Source organism: Papio anubis, chromosome 7 (assembly GCF_008728515.1).
Source record: "Papio anubis isolate 15944 chromosome 7, Panubis1.0, whole genome shotgun sequence".
Taxonomy (NCBI): domain Eukaryota; kingdom Metazoa; phylum Chordata; class Mammalia; order Primates; family Cercopithecidae; genus Papio; species Papio anubis.
Genome location: NC_044982.1, coordinates 100,087,774 through 100,106,052, shown reverse-complemented (window position 1 = coordinate 100,106,052; position 18,279 = coordinate 100,087,774). Strand labels below are relative to the sequence as shown.

Genomic DNA, 18,279 nt, shown 5'->3' with positions numbered 1-18,279 from the left:
TGGGGTTTCGGGTGTTGCAAACTTCAATAGTTATGTGGGGATTTTCATACAGCAAGTTTTGGTACTTGGTTAATCTAGCATTTGTTAACCAATGATGTCCTGTGGTAGTCACTAAAGTTACCACAGCATGGGGGGCCTTATATTCAGGTTTTGCCTAAGGGTTAGTTTATCTGCTTCTTGTGCTAACAGGGCTGTTGCTGCTAGGTCCCTTAGACCTGGGGGCCAGGCTTTGGAAATCCTGTCTAGTTGTTTTGAGAGATAGGCCACTGGCCTTGGCCAGGGCCCCACAGTCTGGGTTAAAACTCCAACTGCCATTTTTTCTCTCTCTGACACATAGAGTGTAAAGAGTTTTGTCAGGTCAGGTAGCCTCAGGGCAGGGACCGACATGAGTTTTTCTTTTAACTCATGAAAAGCTCGTTGCTCTTGGTTGTAATAGATGTAGTTTATCTAATCTACATTTTTATTAACTGTCACCCACTAAAATACTGACTCAAATCCTGCAGCTATTTGATTTCAAGTTTTAAATTGATCTGGTATTCCTCATGGGACTCCAATTGCATCTAAATAGACATGAGAGTCGAAAGACCCATAAGGGGTTTCTCTTGCTTTATGATGTCTTGTTTTTCCTCCCTCTGGTTGATGAAATGCCAGGGTGAAAGGGATAGCCAATTGGACTAAAGTACAAGTGCCACTCCAGTTATTTGGCAGAGTGCCCAGTAAAGGTCCACCACAATACCACCACACATTGCTCAGGGATGAAAAAGGGCTGACTGATTGATAAGCTCTTGAAAATTCTTAAGCTCACTGCATCTTTTCAGGTCTCCAAGGAACGCTAAGTTCCCTCCCTGTCATAAGAGACACGAAGTGAACTTAGTGTTGGGAGACCAAAGCTGGATGGCCCTCGGGAGCTCACCCGCAGGGTGCCAAACTTTGGGATATAGCAGGGAGAGCTTGGCACGACTTATTACTCCAGGCTGTAGAATCCTGAAAAAGAGCTACCATGCAGCCCACACCTGGTCCACTGGAGGACCACCGTAGTGTAAAGGGGACAATCTGGGCCTCTGGCCTGCCATGTGCACAAGCATAACACTTGCTTTTGTTTAACGTGCAGATGGAGTATTTGATCCATTTTAACAAGGCATTTGCATCTTGGTATCCTGTCTTAATTGCTAAAGTTTGTTTTAAGACTTTAACTTCTATGATCCTCTAGTAAAATGAATGTATGGCTTTAGGAAATTACAAAAACCAGTTGGGGCAGTCCGTCCTTGCTCTTTAGTGGTCCACAGAATGTTGAACCAACTATGGCATGAAAGCTCTACATTGGGGGGCAACACTCCTGGTTGGCACTGGGGTCTTTATCAAAATCTCCCAGGATTAAATGGTCCTAGTTTACTAATGCCCAGTCCGAGGAGAGTCAGGAGGGACAGAAGTACTTTTCTTTTTTTTTTTTTTTTTTTTGAGACGGAGTCTCGCTGTGCTCCCAGGCTGGAGTGCAGTGGCGTGATCTCGGCTCACTGCAAGCTCCGCCTCCCGGGTTCACGCCATTCTCCCGCCTCAGCCTCCCAAGTAGCTGAGACTACAGGCGCCCGCCACCACGCCCGGCTAGTTTTTTGTATTTTTAGTGGAGACGGGGTTTCACCATGTTAGCCAGGATAGTCTCGATCTCCTGACCTCGTGATCCACCCGCCTCGGCCTCCCAAAGTGCTGGGATTACAGGCTTGAGCCACCGCGCCCGGCGGGACAGAAGTACTTTTCTGAAGTAGAAAGCTGTCTTTGACTTGGCAAGGCCTCACAGGGTATAACAAGGCAAGCATTAAATGCAATAGTTTGAGGCAAAATAGACTTGGTTCTGTTAATAACTAGATGGTCAGCAATAGAGTGAGGAAAGAAAAAAGAGTAATAGAATAGATGAAAAGAGTTAAATTTTTCTTAGCTTTAGTTTGGTAGGGTTTTCCCCTGGGACTATGGCCCACAACTCTGGAGGAGGTGGTGCTTTCTTGACTCGGGAGTAATGAGTCCAACTTTTTTTTTTTTTTTTTTTTTTTCTGTATGAACAGCAGTCTTGGTGTTTTGGTGCTTAGTAGCACAAGATAGGGTCCTTCCCAGGCTGGCTCGAGTTTTTCTTCTTTCCACCCTTCGATGAGAACGTGATCTTCAAGCTGATGCAGGTTTACCAGAAATTCTACGGGTGGTACATGTGATAAAAGACTTTTAGTTTTTGAGAGAAAGGAAAGTGGAAGATAAACCAAATATATAATTTTTAAGAAATTGACCTTTTGTTTTAAATGTGGGGACCTTGGCAGTGGACTTTGTATTCCTTAGTGCCTTTTTACTTAGAAATTTCCTTTAGCACCTATTTTTATTAGTTTTTAAACCAAAGAAAGCCAAATACCATTTTAGAATTAACAATGCTTCTTTTATGATTTTTATACCAGATAAGCTAAATTTTATCTTTATATTAGTGTGTTATTAACATTAAATCTAATTTTAATAAAATCTTGTAGACATATTTATCTAATTTTTAATGTTTGACCATAAGGTAAGATTTTATAGACTCTTTTTAACCTTTTATAATTTTTGCTAAAGAGCAGGTTGGTGCTTTAAGAAAAACCTGTTATGCTTTTACTTTAATGTCCAGTTCGCAGAAAAACTGGATGATACTTCTTTAACTTTAGCTAATATGTTTACACACAGAATTTTCTTTTTTTTTTTTTTTTTTTTTTTGAGTCGGAGTCTCACTCTGTCGCCCTGGTTGGAGTGCAGTGGCCGGATCTCAGCTCACTGCAAGCTCTGCCTCCCGGGTTTACGCCATTCTCCTGCCTCAGCCTCCCGAGTAGCTGGGACTACAGGCGCCCGCCACCTCGCCCGGCTAGTTTTTTGTATTTTTAGTAGAGACAGGGTTTCACCGTGTTAGCCAGGATGGTCTCGATCTCCTGACCTCGTGATCCGCCCGTCTCGGCCTCCCAAAGTGCTGGGATTACAGGCTTGAGCCACCGCGCCCGGCCCAGAATTTTCTTTACAATTAACATTTTAAAACTGCTTAAACCTTCAGAACAATAATTTTTTTTTTTACTTTTTAATGTAGGTAAAAATGTACATTCTTATGCCGCCTTATAATCCTTTTACCAAAGTTATATGTTACTTTTCTTATACACCTTACACATAAACTGGTTTTTTTTTTCCAATAGTTTTACATTCAGGAGGCCTAGTTACTTTTAAATTATACAACTTTTTTACATAAATTCTTTTTTATAACATTTTTTTCTTTCATGACTTTCACAAACAATTCTTTGACATGCCTCAACTTTCTGACTTATTGCAAATATTTCTTTCTTTAAATAACCAGTTAATTTATTTCAAGACAAGAATTTACCATATAATACTCTTTTTATATAAATTCTTCCCCATCTTTTTTTTCTTTTTTTCCTTAGGATATTTCTGAACTGGTGAGGTGTGCTCACAATGAGGTTTCCTCTAAAAGTTTTTTTTTCTTTTAGTTTTGGTTGTTGTTGTTGTTGTTAGCAAAGCAGTTACCACTACAGATTGAATGCATTTGGGCCATCCATGGGTTACTGGGTTAAGAATTTTTGATAGGAAGGCCTTAGTGCTTTCGGGATACACTCTTGTTTACATTGACATCAAAGTGGTATTGGAGTATTATAGGGTTACGGAGAATACCTTCAATTATCAATTATAGGTTTTAAATTTACCTTGGCTTTTAAAGGAATAGTGTACACTTTTTTTTTAACTACTTGTATATCTCTCTCTTTCTTTCTCTCTTTGACTTTGTCTTTGACTTTCCTTTTGCCTCTGTCTCTTCTTCTCTCTCTGCCTCTCTCTTTCTTTGTCTCTCTCTCTCTCTCCTTGACTCCCTCTTTGTCTGTCTCTTCCTCTCTTTGCCTCTTTTCCTCTCTGTCTCTTTCCTTTCTCTCTCTCTGTGCTGGTCTTTCCTTGCTCTGCCAGCTGCTTATGCTGCAGTTCTCTCAACCACTGTATGTTGGGGATGGGGGCTCTAAAACCAGCTGTAATCAAGTGTCTATGTATGGGAACTGGTCTGGGTTCCCTGGCTTACAGGTTACCTTGTGCCATATCTTTGAAACAAGAGACCTGTCCAGGCTTCCTTCTAATGGCCAACCTACCTCTAATGCTGGCCAGTCTAGCTTACACAAAGTTTTAAGTTTTCCTAGTGTCAAAGGAGACTAGTGTAAAGGAGACTCTATAGTCTCCTTTAAATTCTTTTTTGAAATTTTTCAACATAGTTCCTAGTAGGGTGGGCTTATTTGTGCCTGACCTATGCTTCTTCGAGACAAAACACCACACTCACACCACACACACACCACAAAACAAAGAACGGGTAAAAACGGCACACACACACTTTTGTAGTTTGCACCAAACCAAAATCAAAACCAAAATCAGAGTATCCAGAAATCCAAGCCAGGTCAAAACAAAAACCAAAGTATCAAGCAATCCAAGTCAAATCAAAAACAAAAACCAAAGTGCCAAATGGGTGATCAGGCCATGCTTCCATTCAAATGGAATAGGCAAGTTCCCAAGGCCAATCCTGTCAAGCAATTCAAACCAAGTCAAAACCAAAACAAAAGTGCTGATAAAGGCAGGCCGTGGGTGATCAGGCAACGCTTCCACTCAAATGGAGTGGGCAAGTTCCCAAGACTGGTCCTGTCAAGCAATTCAAACTAAGTCAAATACAAAACCAAAACCAAAGTGCCAATAAAGACATGCCATGGGTGATCAGGCCACGCTTCCACTCAAATGGAGTGGGCAAGTTTCAAAGACTAGTCTAACCAAGTTTTAGAGTCCAGACTCCAAGTGCCCGTTCCCTCCTGGTGTTCAGCCACTGCGTTGATCCTCCACGGGGGCCTGCCACACACTGCTCTGGCGAGGCGTCCCACAGGGGCAAATGCCTACCCCGGAGCGCTCTCAGGATCCGCCTCTCTCAGGCTGGTCGGAGTCCCCCGCAAGGATGTTCCATAGGGCAGGCTTAAGTCGCCTAAGAAGCTGCCTCGACCATCTGCCAATCACCTCACTTCCCGGTCAGGGAACCAAGAAATGTAGCAGGACGAGCCACAGACAAAACTCCTCAGACACCGAGTTAAAGAAGGAAGGGGTTTATTCAGCTGGGGGCATCGGCAAGACTCCTGTCTCAAGAGCCGAGCTCCCTGAGAGAGCAATTCCTGTCCCTTTTAAGGGCTCACAACTCTAAAGGGGTGTGCGTGAGAGGGTCGTGATCAATTGAGCAAGCAGGGTGTACGTGACTGGTGGCTACATGCACAGGTAATTAGATTGAAACAAAACAGGATAGGGATTTTCACAGTGCTTTTCTAAACAATGTCTGTAATCTATAGATAACAAAACCGATTAGGTCAGGGGTCGATCTTTAACTACCAGGCCCAGGGTGTGGCACCGGGCTGTCTGCTTGTGGATTTCATGTCTGCCTTTTAGTTTTTACTTTTTTTAATCTTAATGTTCTTACTTAGGTAAACACTTGAACTTCACAGGCTATAAAAATTGTTAACAAGGAAATAATACTAAATGATGACTATCACAGTCTTTTTCTTTTCTTTTCTTTTTTTTTTGTTTTTGTTTTTTGAAACATGGTTTCCCTCTGTTGCCCAGGCTGGGGTGCAGTGGCATGATCACAACTCACTGCAGCCTTGACCTTCCAAGCTCAAGCAATCCTCCCACCTCAGCCTCCCAAGTAGCTGGGACCACAGGCTCATTACCAACCATTACATCTTTTGTAGTGGCTGGTCCCATCAGGCTGCCCAGACTGGTCTTAGCTTTTTTTGAGATCGGAGTCTGTTCTTGCAGTCTGGCTAGAGGCAGTGGCCGGATCTCAGCTCACTGCAAGCCCTCCGGCCTCCGGTTTGTGCCATTCTCCTGCCTCCTTCAGCCTCCTGAGTAGCTGGGACTACAGGCGCCCGCCACTCCGCCTCGGCTAGTTTTTGTATTTTTTAGTAGAGACGGGTTTCACCGTGTTAGCCACAGGATGGTCTCGACTTCCCGATCTCGCGGATCCGCCTGGGCCTCGGCCTCCCAAAGTGCTATGGGATTACAGGCTTGAGCCACCGCGCCCGGCCGGTCTTAAACTTCTAGCTTCAAGCAATCCTCCTACCTCAGCCTCCCAAAGTGCTGAGATCCTCCTACTTCAACCTCCCAAAGTGCTCAGGCTCCCACAGTGAGCCACTGTGCTCAGCCCCTATACTTTAAATAATCACTAGATTGCTAATAATACCTAATACAATGTAAGTGCTATATAAATACTTGTTATACTGTATTTTAAAATTTGTGTTATTTTTTATTGTTGTATTTTTTTTCACAAATATTTTCAATCCACAGCTGGTTGAATACAAGGATGTAGAACTTGTGGATACAAAGGGCCGACTGTAGTTGTAACTTGCACAAGCCCAGGTATATAAAAGGAGTTAAAATTTGTTTTGTTCCCATATCCTTTCTTGTTCCCCAAGACCATTAGTTCCTCAAGAGAAATTACAGTCTCTTCCTTCTCTGTGATCACAATGCCTGGCTTACAGTAGGTGCTCAGTAAATGTTACAGAAGCATCATGTTCTCAAGCTCTTGCTGAACCTAGACCCAGCCTCCCTTTCAAAGAGGACTGTTCTGCCAGGTGCTTCACTCCATGTCCTACTTCTTTGCTCAAGTCCCTGGGGCCCTCGGACCTCCTGAATTTCCACCACTACTGCAGGGATCAGATCTTCCAATTCTCTAGTTTTCTTCCACTGATGAAACTGTTGGTTCCAGTCTTTAAGTCTGCTAGGAAAAGACAAAACAAACATATGAACAAAAAACTGGCAATAGACAGGTTAACAGGAAAAAAAGCATACACATTTATTTGTATGGGAGTGGGAAGCAGGGTGTAGGGGCAAAGGGAAAACTTACCCTTTGCCCTCTGAAGGTTTATTGAAAAATCACCTGACAAATGGTGAATGAATAGGAGAAAAGGTGCCCAAATTTATTTGATCCTAGTTTTATGTGGCATGAGAACCTTCAGAAAGAAGGTTCAAGGATATAGGAAAATTGTCCATTTTTATGCTCAGGTTCCACATGGTATGGACATTCAGAAACGTGATTGGTCAAAAGGGTATGATGCAGCGCTAACAGACTGAGCGGGGAAACCCAGCAAGCCTCTCTGTGTAATTCTTCTTAGCGCCTCTGTGCAGCATTCCTTCCTTCTGGGTATGGGGCAAGACCCTCTCTGGAACAGAGGTCTTATGATCTACAAGATAGGTCAGATAAGATAGATCAATTTCTTCCGGGCACAGTGGCTCACACCTGTAATCCCATCACTTTGAGAAGATGAGGCAGGCAGCTCACCTGAGGTCAGGAGTTTGAGACCAGCCTGACCAACATGGAGAAACCCCATCTCTACTAAAAATACAAAAAATTAGCCAGGCGTGGTGGTGCATGCCTGTAATCCCAGCTACTCGGGAGGCTGAGGCAGGAGAATCACTTGAACCATCTGAAAAAAAAAAAAAAAGGCTGGGCATGGTGGCTCATGCCTGTAATCCCAGCACTTTGGGAAGCAAAGGCGGGCAGATCACAAGTTCAGGAGTTCAAGACCAGCCTGGCCAAAATGGTGAAACCCCATCTCTACTAAAAATACAAAAATTAGCCAGGCACAGTGGTGGACACCTGTAGTCCCAGGTACTTGGGAGCCTGAGGCAGGAGAATCACTTGAACCCAAGAAGCAGAGGTTGCAGTGAGCTAAGATCGTGCCACTGCACTCCAGCCAGGGCAACAGAGAGAGATTCTATCTCAAAAAAAAAAAAAAAAAAAAAGGTAAATTTCTTTATAGCCAGTTCTTACACAGAAAGGCTGGGGTGGCAGCAGAGTTAGTAATATTTTTGGGTTTTATGGCTGGCTTTGGAGAAAAGGGGTCTGGTTTTCATGACCTCCCTTGGGAAAGAGGGATTCTAGTTTCTATGGCTAGCCTCTAGAGAGAATGCGAGTCTAGAAACAGGAGATTAGAAGGTTAGAGAGAGCTGCTGCTGAGGCCTTGTTTTTGGGCTATTGTTTTATGACCCCCAACAGAGGCATCACAGAAAAGCAAAAAGCCAGTAACCCAATGAAGTTTTCTAATCATCACTGTTTAAGGAATGGGATATGTTTGAGAAATGCACCATTAGTCAATTTCATCATTGTGGGAACATCATAGAGTGCCCTTACACAAACCTGGATGGCATAGCCTACCACACACCTAGGCTATAGGTATAGCCTATTACTCCTAGGCTATAAACTTTACTGTATGTTACTGCACTGACTACTGTAGGCAGCTGTAACACAATGGTGACTATTTGTGTATCTAAACATGTCTAACCATAGAAAAGTTAATATGTTACACTATGATATTACCAAGGCTAGGTGTCACTAGATGATAGAAATTTTTCACCTCAGCCAGGCCTATGGCCTCATACCTGTAATCCCAGCACTTTGGGAGGCCAAGATGGGAGGATCACTTGAGGCCAGGAGTTCAATACCAGCTTAGGCAACATAGTGAGACCCCTGCCTCTACAAAAAAATTAAAAAATTAGCCCAGTATGATGGTGTGCACCTATAGTCCCAGCTACTCAGAGGCTGAGGCAGGAGGATTGGTTGAGCCAAGGAGGTCGAGGCTGCAGTGAGCCATGAATCAGCCCACTGCACTGCAACCTGGGCAAGAGTAAGACCCTGTCTCAAAAAAAAAGAAAAAAAAAATTAGCTCCCTTTTTTTCTCATGGGGCCACCATTTTACATGTGGTCTGTCATCGACTGAAACATCCTTACCCGTCTAGGGGACAGGGGACTGGGGTATGTAGGCCACCTACATACAGATGGTTATGAAAAAAAAAAAAGGATGAGCCTTCAGAAGAATAGGTAATAGACTGTCCGGATGAAACGTCAACTTTAATCTCTCCTAGGTTTGAGTCCTGTGACTTGTTAATCTTCCTGATAGATACAAATTTCTAGGGAGGGGTTTCACGACAATTGGCTTCCTTCTGGAGAATCTACCTTTACTCAGATAAAGGAAATTCAGGAAAAGTCCCTCTGTGTATCCACTGTTTTCCCAGATGCCTTCAGTTTGAAGCAATCAGCATAACAATGTGGCATTTTAGGGGGTGATATCTCCTGGGTTCATTCAAAATAACAGCAACATGCTTGGCTGCTTAACCCCCTCATCACAATACTCAAGAAGGTATTGCGGATATTATTCCTTAACTGGAACAAAATCTTAGTCAATGAACAATTTCATAGGGTGGTGCAAAACATTACTTTTTATTTTTCCCATATGGGCAGGCTTGGATAGAGATCCAGGCATCCCTTTTTCTCTCTGGTATTCCTCTCTTTCCCTTTTTTGTCCTCTCTGCCCTCCCTGCAAGCCTGGTACCACCCTGACAGCTGACATGTGTGGTCCTGGAGCCTTGTTCCTGGTTCCATCCTAGAGGAGTGGGCAGAGATGGGGACTTACCTACTCTAGGGGTCTTGGGTCTTTCAGATTCACCAAGGTGAGAATCTGCAGGCAGACAAACCTTTTTTCATGACCTCTCCTAACCTGACTTTGCCTCATTATCATGCTAAAAATTTCTTTTCTACTAGGGTTGGAGGGGAAAGAACAAAAGTAGGGTGTCCTACAGAACACCAGACAGATCCCTCTAATTATTTATAAGCCTCAGTTGATTCATATTTGCAAAATGGCTCTGGAAATTTTCAAATGGTTTATTAAATTTTCCATCCTCCTACTGAGCATGTCCTATCTGGCAAGCCCGTGTTGGATGCCAATGGAACATGAAGGTGACCAGGAGAAGCTCCAAGTCCCATGGGGAAACAAGCTCATCCAGGACTAACAAAGCACAAATGCCCAGTGCCCATCTCAACAAAACCACAGTGGCTCTCAGAGACAGGTCAGACTGCTTGAATCACACACAGCACACTCTGAATGTCTCTCCGTAAGGCCTTCTGACTGCAGATTTAATGCCTTTCAGCTGCCAGGAATGTCAGCTGAACTCTCAAAACCCCACACCAGATAAAATTCTATTTTCTCCATGAAAAAGCATGTGGGTAGCCACTTGCTGCTTGAACTCCCTGAAGGATGTGTTTGGGAGGGAGGATCAGGAGGGTCTCCCAACACCCTCCCCCTTCTGAGTTAGCACCGAACCCTGTTTCCTGCATTCCTGGGGTGACAGTCCCCTACTTGCTTTCCAGTACCTCCCAGAGAACTCCTGCACGAGTGCTGTCCTGAACTTCCCCGCAGGGACCCACAGCCTTCTTCTTACCCTCTCTAAGTATTATGACCATTTTCCCCTATGCTGCGACTGGGGCTCAAAAGATGCTCCTCCAAATTGGAGGCCTCAAAAGCAACCTCAGAAGCAAAAGTTTCTCTCCGATCTTCTCCTGCCCCCTGTCTCTGGCCCCCAAGGCTAGCCACAGAAACTACAGTCTCTCTTCCCCAAGGCAGGCCTTCGAAACCAGAACCCCTTTTCCCCAAAGCCAGCCATCAAACCCCAAAATATTACTCTAACTTCTTCCCTTTTTCTGTGTAAAACATGGCTCTAAAGAAATAATCTGACCAGGCCAGGTGCAGTGGCTCATGCCTATAATCCCAGCACCTAGTGAGGTGGAGGCAGGTGGATTGTTTGAGCCCAGTAGTTCTAGATGAGCCTAGGCAACATGGCGAAACCTCCTCTCTACAGAAAATTTAAAACTTAGCCAGGTGCAGTAGCGCATGCTCTGTGGTCCCAGCCACTGGGGATGCTGGGGCAGAAGGATCAGCTGAGTCTGGGAGGTCAAAGCTGCAGTGAGCCAGGATCACATCACTGCACTCCAGCGTGGGCAACAGAATGACCCTGTCTTAAGAAAAAAAAAAGAAAGAAAGAAAAAGAAATTATCTAACCTACTTTGTTCGATAGTAGGTCACAAGATCCCCGTTCCACAGAGAGTCTTACCCCATACCCAGAAGGCAAGAATGCTCCACAGAGAGGCCAAGAAGAAAATATACAGACAGGCCTTGCTGTATTTCCCCACTAGGCCTATTAACATTAGAGTTTTGTCCAATCACAGTTCTACATGACCACTCATACTTCTCTGAACCTAAGCATAAAAATGGACAGCTTCCTCTGTATCTTCGGGGTCTTCATTCTGAAGTTTCCTCCATCACATAAAATTGTGATCAAATAGGTTTGTATGCTTTTTGGCCTGTTAGTCTGCGTTTTGTCAGTGATTCTCAGTGAACCTTCAGATAGCAAAAAGAACGTTTTTCTCTTGGCCCCTGCACCTCTAGGAAAGACTGCAGGCTGCAATCGCATCCACAAGGCTGCCATCTGCAGCTGCTTCAAGTGGGCTGTGACCTGTGTCAGGCCACTCCATTCTCAGGGTACTGGACCTACATCCCAAACACTAATGTCTCTCCTTGCCATCCCTCACAGGACAGGCCCATGCTGAAGATGCCCTGGGCCACGTCCCCCCGGTACCACATTTGGGGGCCCACGTCCCAGAGTCAGAGGCATTTGAACCGGAGCAACTCCATCTTGAATAGGAGCTGGGTACAATGAGGCTGAAACCTAGTGGGCTGCATTCCAGACAGTTAAGCTTCCTAAGTTACAGGATGAGACAGGAGATTGGTACAAGATACAGGTCATAAAGATCTTGCTGATAAAACAGTTTGCAGTAAAGAAACCGGCCAAAATCCACCAAAACCAAGATAGCCACAAGCATGACCTCTGGTCATCCTCATGTCTACACTCCCCCCAGTGCCACGACACTTTACAAATGCCATGGCAACGTCAGGAAGTTACCCTATATGGTCTAAAAAGGGGAGACATGTTTAGCATATATAATCAAGAAATATAATCAAGAAATAACCATAAAATGGGCAACCAGTAGCCCTTGAGGCTGCTCTGCCTCTGGAGTAGCCCTTATTTATTCCTTCACTTCTTTATAAACTTCCTTTCACTTTAGTCTATGGATCCGCCCTGAATTCTTTCTTGGGCGAGATCCAAGAACTCTCTCTTGGGGTTTGTATCAGGACCCCTTTCTGGTAACACCTGGGTTGAGTGTGGACCCCAGCCAACGCAAAGCTCTCTCCTCTCCCCACCTGCCACCAACAGGCCCCTCTATTTTTGCTCTTCCAGCAAAGCTTCTCCCAGCAGAGGCTCAGCTTCAGCCTGCTGCTCTCCCGGCTTCATCATGTAGCAGGACGGGCCGCAGACAAGAACCCCTCAGACACCGAGTTGTAGAAAAGGAAAGGGCTTTATTCAGCTGGGAGCATCAGCAGACTCACGTCTCCAAAACCCGAGTTCCCTGAGTGAGCAATTCCCATCCCTTTTAAGGGCTCACAACTCTAAAGGGGTCCAGGTGAAAGAGTTGTGGTCAATTGAACAAGCAGCGGGTAAGTGGCTGGGGGCTGCATGCACCGATAATCAGAATGGAACAGGATAGGATTTTCACGATGCTTGTCCATACAATGTCTGGAATCTATAGATAACACAAGCAGTTAGGTCGGGGGCTGATTTATTTTTTTTATTTTTATTTTTTGAGATGGAGTTTCACTCTTGTTGCCCAGGCTGGAGTGCAATAGTGCAATCTCGGCTCACCGCAACCTCCGCCTCCAGGGTTCAAGCAATTCTCCTGCTTCAGCCTCCCGAGTAGCTGGGATTATAGGCATGTGCTACCACCCCGGCTAATTTCGTATTTTTAGTAGAGACGGGGTGTCTCCATGTTGGTCAGGCTGGTCTTGAACCCCTGACCTCATGATCTGCAAGCCTTGGCCTCCCAAAGTGCTGAGATTACAGGCATGAGCCACCGCGCTCAGCCAAGTCAGGGGTTGATTTTTAACTACGAGGCCCAATGCGTGGTGCTGGGCTATCTGCCTGTGGATTCCATTTCTCCCTTTTAGTTTTTACTTCTTTCTTTGGAGGCAGAAATTGGGCATAAGACAATATGAGGGGTGGTCTCCTCCCTTAATCAGGGCACTCTTGCCTTCATCAAATCTTTTTATTGTGAGCGGCGAGGCAGCCCAGCTCCTCCACAGCCAGCAGCACTGGGCACGCACCCTCCCCACTGCCAAAGAGGAAGAGGAAGATCTGCTCCACAGACACAGCTTCCAAGGAAGAGCCCAGGAGGAGGTTGTCAGCTAACCTGCTCCTGCAAAAGTGAAAACAAAGCTGAAAAAGGCAGCAGAGAAGGATAAATCTTTGGACAAAAAAGTGCAAACAAAAGGGGAAAGGGGAGCAAAGGGAAAACAGGCCTAAGTGGCTAACTAGGAAACTAAAGAAGATTTACCTGCAGAAAATGGAGAAACTAAAATGATTTCTCTCCAGCTGATGAAGCTGGAGAGAAAGAAGCCAAGTCTGATTAAATCACATACCATGTTTTATCAGTGGTCCCCGTCTCCCTTTTTGTACAATCGAGATAAACATTTTCATCAACTATTTCATAAATGCAAGTTTACAAAATAATAGTGGTTTTTTTTCTGAGACGGGGTCTGGCTCTGATGCCCAGACTGGAATGCAGTGGCGCCATTTCAGCTCACTGCACTCTGCCTCCCAGGCTCAAGCCATCCTCCCACCTCAGCCTCCTGGGTAGCTGGGACCACAGATGCATGCCACAATGCCTGGCTACTTTTTTGTATTTTTTGTAGAGACAGAGTCTCACTTTGTTGCCCAGGCTGGTCTCAAACTCCTGAGCTCAAGAGATATGCCTGCCTTGACATCTCAAAGTACTGGGATTACAGGTGTAAGCCACCATGGCCGGCCTAGAAACAAATTTTTTTTTTTTGTGTGTGTGTGTGTGTGTGTGTGTGTGAGCAACATGGCTGTTTATTTCACCTGGGTGCAGGCGGGCTCAGTCCAAAAAGAGAGTCAGCCAAGTGATATAAGGGTGGGGCTGTTTTATAGGATTTGGGTAGGTAAAGGAAAATTACAGTCAAAGGGGGATTGTTCTCTGGTGGGCAGGAATGGGGGGTCACAAGGTGCTCAGTGGGGGAGCTTTTTGAACCAGGAAAAGGAATTTCACAAGATAATATCATCGCTTTAGGCAAGGACCAGCCATTTTCACTTCTTTTGTGGTGGAATGTCATCGGTTAAGGCGAGGCAGGGCATTTGCACTTCTTTTGTGATTCTTCAGTTACTTCAGGCCATCTGGGTGTATACGTGCAAGTCACAGGGGATGCAGTGGCTTGGCTTGGGCTCAGAGGCCTGACATTCCTGCCTGATTTAAAATTGATGAGATGTTCCTTGGGCTGATTGGTCTGAGGACCAGAGGTCATAGGTGGATCTTTCTCACAGAGCAAAGAGCAGGAGGACAGGGGATTGATCTCCCAAAGGAGGTCCCCTGATCCGAGTCATGGCACCAAAATGTCATGCCGTCCATGTGAAGAGACCACCAAACAGGCTTTGTGTGAGCAACATGGCTGTTTATTTCACCTGGGTGCAGGCGGGCTGAGTCCGAAAAGAGAGTTAGCCAGAAACATTTTTAAGAAGGAGGGAATCACACCTAATCCCATTTTTCAAGTGTAAATGCTTTTTTTAAAAAGGTGAAACCATTCGCTGCTTGTTTATTTTTTGGTACAACCAGAAAATAGAGTGGGCTATTGGATTATGGGAGGCTTTGACTGTCTTGGGTGTCAGCTTAACATTCCATAGACAGAGGGGTTAGTTTTTATATCCTATAATACAAAGCATACTAAATGGCAATATGGAGTCACAGTCCTACATTTAATGTCCTGAGCATTTAAAATTACTTCTATTCCCATGTTGTTGTTAATTTTTTTTTTTTTTTTTGAGATGGAGTCTCGCTCTGTCACTCAGGCTGGAGTGTAATGGCATGATCTCGGCTCACTGCAACCTCCGCCTCCTGGATTCAAGCAATTCTCCTGCCTCAGCTTCCCAAGTAACTGGGTTACAGGGTATCTGCCATCATGCCCGGCTAATTTTTTGCATTTTTGTAGAGACAGGGTTTCACCATGTTGGCTAGGCTGGCCTCGAACTCCTGACCTCAGGTGATCTGCCATCCTCGGCCTCCCAAAGTACTGGGATTACATATGTGAGACACCACGCTGGGCCTACCCATATTGTTTTTTAGCAGAATTGTTTCCTAAAGAAATCCACTTGTATAGCAATCCCTGAGAATTGTGTGCACTCTGTAACATCCTTGGTCGTGGTAGTCCTGTTTTCCTAGTAACTTTGTTAATGTGCTGTGAAAGATTGAAAATTTGAGTATGGGCCGGGCGCGGTGGCTCAAGCCTGTAATCCCAGCACTTTGGGAGGCTGAGACGGGCGAATCAAGAGGTCAGGAGATCGAGACCATCCTGGCTTACATGGTGAAACCCCATCTCTACTAAAAAATACAAAAAAAAACTAGCTGGGCGTGGTGGCAGGTGCCTGTAATCCCAGCTACTCAGGAGGCTGAGGCAGGAGAATGGCGTGAACCCGGGAGGCGGAGCTTGCAGTGAGCTGAGATCCGGCCATTGCACTCCAGCCTGGGCGATAGAGCGAGACTCCGTCTCAAAAAAAAAAAAAAAAGAAAAAGAAAATTTGAGTATGTGGTATATTTGCTGTTCAGTTGTGTATTGGTGGGATGTATGTAACAGCTTATCCACATGTGCAGATACTGGTACTTGATAGCCTCTTAAGGAAAATTTGCCTCCAAATGTTAAGCTGGAAAGTCACTGGAATAACTTTTAAAAAGAATTACAATACATGGCTTTTTAGATTTTCAGTACATATAAGAACTGTGTGCAAACTGAAATGTCTGTGTACTGAGCCTCAACACAACCAATAAAATCTCAATTATGAAAGAGTGTTTTGAAGCATCTGGAAAAAAACCAAGCAAACAAATCTCCTTACTGTGACCATTTCACACTTGGGAGGATGAGGCACAGAGACACTGCCCATTGGCTGTTTGCTCAGGGACAGACCTGCTGGACGCCTTGCTTGGGGTTTGAGGGCAAAAAGAGTAAATCCTGGTTTGGGGCACTGGCTCCTCTGAGGAGAAACCCTACTAGAGCTGTGAGCTTTAGGCAGCTCCTGGCTCCCGGCATTCCCCTCCAGCCCAGCCAGCAGGCCTGGACCCAGGAGCAAGCACTCACAAGCACGGAGCACCGGAAGCTGCTTGCAGCCTCCCAGGAGACCTTTCAGGCTGAGCTGTTTTTGGAGAGAGGAGAGCCTGAGGAAGAAGAGGTCACAGGGCTTTTTGTGGGGAAAAGCATAACTACACATTTAACTACCAATGATGCTTCCCCATTAGCTCAGGCTGGCCACCTCTCCTGGGCCCCCAGCCTTTGCACCAATCCCCATAAGGCTGGTTGGCCCGGAGCACAGGCAGGGAGAGTTTCTTCCCAGTGCAGCAGTGAGATCCAGACGTGGGAGCAGATGCACATTCTCAGGGAGGCCAGTCCCGAGTCCTTGGCAGGGACCACTGCAGCTGCCCATCTCCAGCAAGGCCATCAAAAGGCAGTGAGGCGTGGGAGCCGGCCCTCGGAGGGGCCACCACAGGACCCGCCAGGCTGCCATCAGGTCTTGGCAGGAAGCGAAAATGTTTTTGCTCTTATAGAGGGTACAGAGAAAGGCAGCATGGCCGGGCAGGCCAACTACTGCCAGTCTTCAGGGGGTGTGGAACAAAGCCCTTTTTTCTCCAGGTCCTCGGACCCTCTGCCAGGCCGGACCATTGGTTAGTTCTTTCCCAGTTCCCTTGGCACCAGGAGATGCGGCAGCAGAGCTGCCCAGGGCTCATTGAGGAGAGGCCCTGAATGGGCACATCCAGGGGGCCCAGGCCAGCTGACACTCCCTCACAGTCAGAGCCTCCCCGCTTAGAGTGAGGCACGGGCTTTGCATTCAAAGAGACCTGCATTCACCAACTAGGCTACATAAGCCCTCTGAACCTCAGAATCCTCTCATTTAAAATAACGGGGATGGGGTATGTTGTTAATAAAAAAAAAAAAAGCAAGGTGCAGAATACAAGCATAGCATGCCACCAATCAAGGAGGTAGGAGACAGAGAGACATAACAGCCACCAATCAAGGAGGCAGGAGACAGAGAGACATAACATTTACACACATTTACTTGTGCGTGCATAAAACATAAAATGTCTCAGAAAAGATAAACAAAAAATGGGCTTTTGGGTTCCCTCCAAGAAGAAAAATTGGGTGGCTGAAGAAGGAAAGGGAGAAGGAGGAAGACTTTTTATTATTTTATTTTTTATTTATTTTTATTTTTTTATTTTATTTTTTTGGAGACAGAGTCTTACCCTGTTGCCCAGGCTGGAGTGCAATGGCACAATCTGGGCTCACTGCAACCACCACCTCCTGGGTTCAAGCGATCCTCATGCCTCAGCCTCTTAAGTAGCTGGGATTATAGGCACCCACCACCACACCCAGCTAATTTTTGCATTTTTAGTAGAGATGGGGTTTCACCATGTTGGCCAGACTGGTCTTAAACTCCTGGCCTCAAGTGATCTACCTGCCTCCACCTCCCAAAGTGCTAGGATTACAGGTATGAGCCACCATGCCAGGCCAGAGGAAGACTTTTTCAGAGTGTACCTTTTGGAGCTTTAAAATTTTGATTTTTTTTTCTGGTAAAAAAAAAAAATTGTTTTTTGTTATTGTTGTTGTTGTTTTTTAAAAACAGGGTCTCACTATGTTGCCTAGGCTAGTCTCAAACTCCTGGTCTCAAACGATCCTCCCACATCAGCCTCCCTACTTGTTGGGATTACAGGTGTGAGTGTGAATTGTTTAAATTACTATATATTTAAAATAAGATTTCAGCCAGGCGCAGTGGCTCAAGCCTGTAATCCCAGCACTTTGGGAGGCCGAGACGGGCAGATCACGAGTTCAGGAGATCGAGACCATCCTGGCTAACACGGTGAAACCCCGTCTCTACTAAAATACAAAAAAAATTAGCCGGGCGAGGTGGCGGGCGCCTGTACTCCCAGCTACTCGGGAGGCTGAGGCAGGAGAACGGCGTGAACCCGGGAGGCGGGGCTTGCAGTGAGCTGCGATCCGGCCACTGCACTCCAGCCTGGGCAACAGAGCCAGACTCCGTCTCAAAATAAATAAATAAATAAAATAAAATAAAATAAAATAAGATTTAAATGAAGAAAAACAAAGGTAACAGTGAGGACCTGCCTGGATTGCTGTGAGAATAAAATGAGTTAACATAAATGACAGCAGGGCACTCTGCATGCAGGCCCTCAGGAAGTGGTGTAGAGCCTTAGGGGTTACAGATCCATATGGTTTGGGTTTTTGTCTCCACCCAAATCTCATATGGAATTGT

The 18,279-nt window shown here is 45.5% G+C and overlaps 1 pseudogene; it reads left to right on the top strand.

Annotated features, from left to right (window-relative positions):
• Positions 1-9,705: 9,705 nt before the first annotated feature.
• Positions 9,706-13,546, top strand: LOC116275901 (annotated as a pseudogene).
• The last annotated feature ends 4,733 nt before the right edge of the window (positions 13,547-18,279 follow it).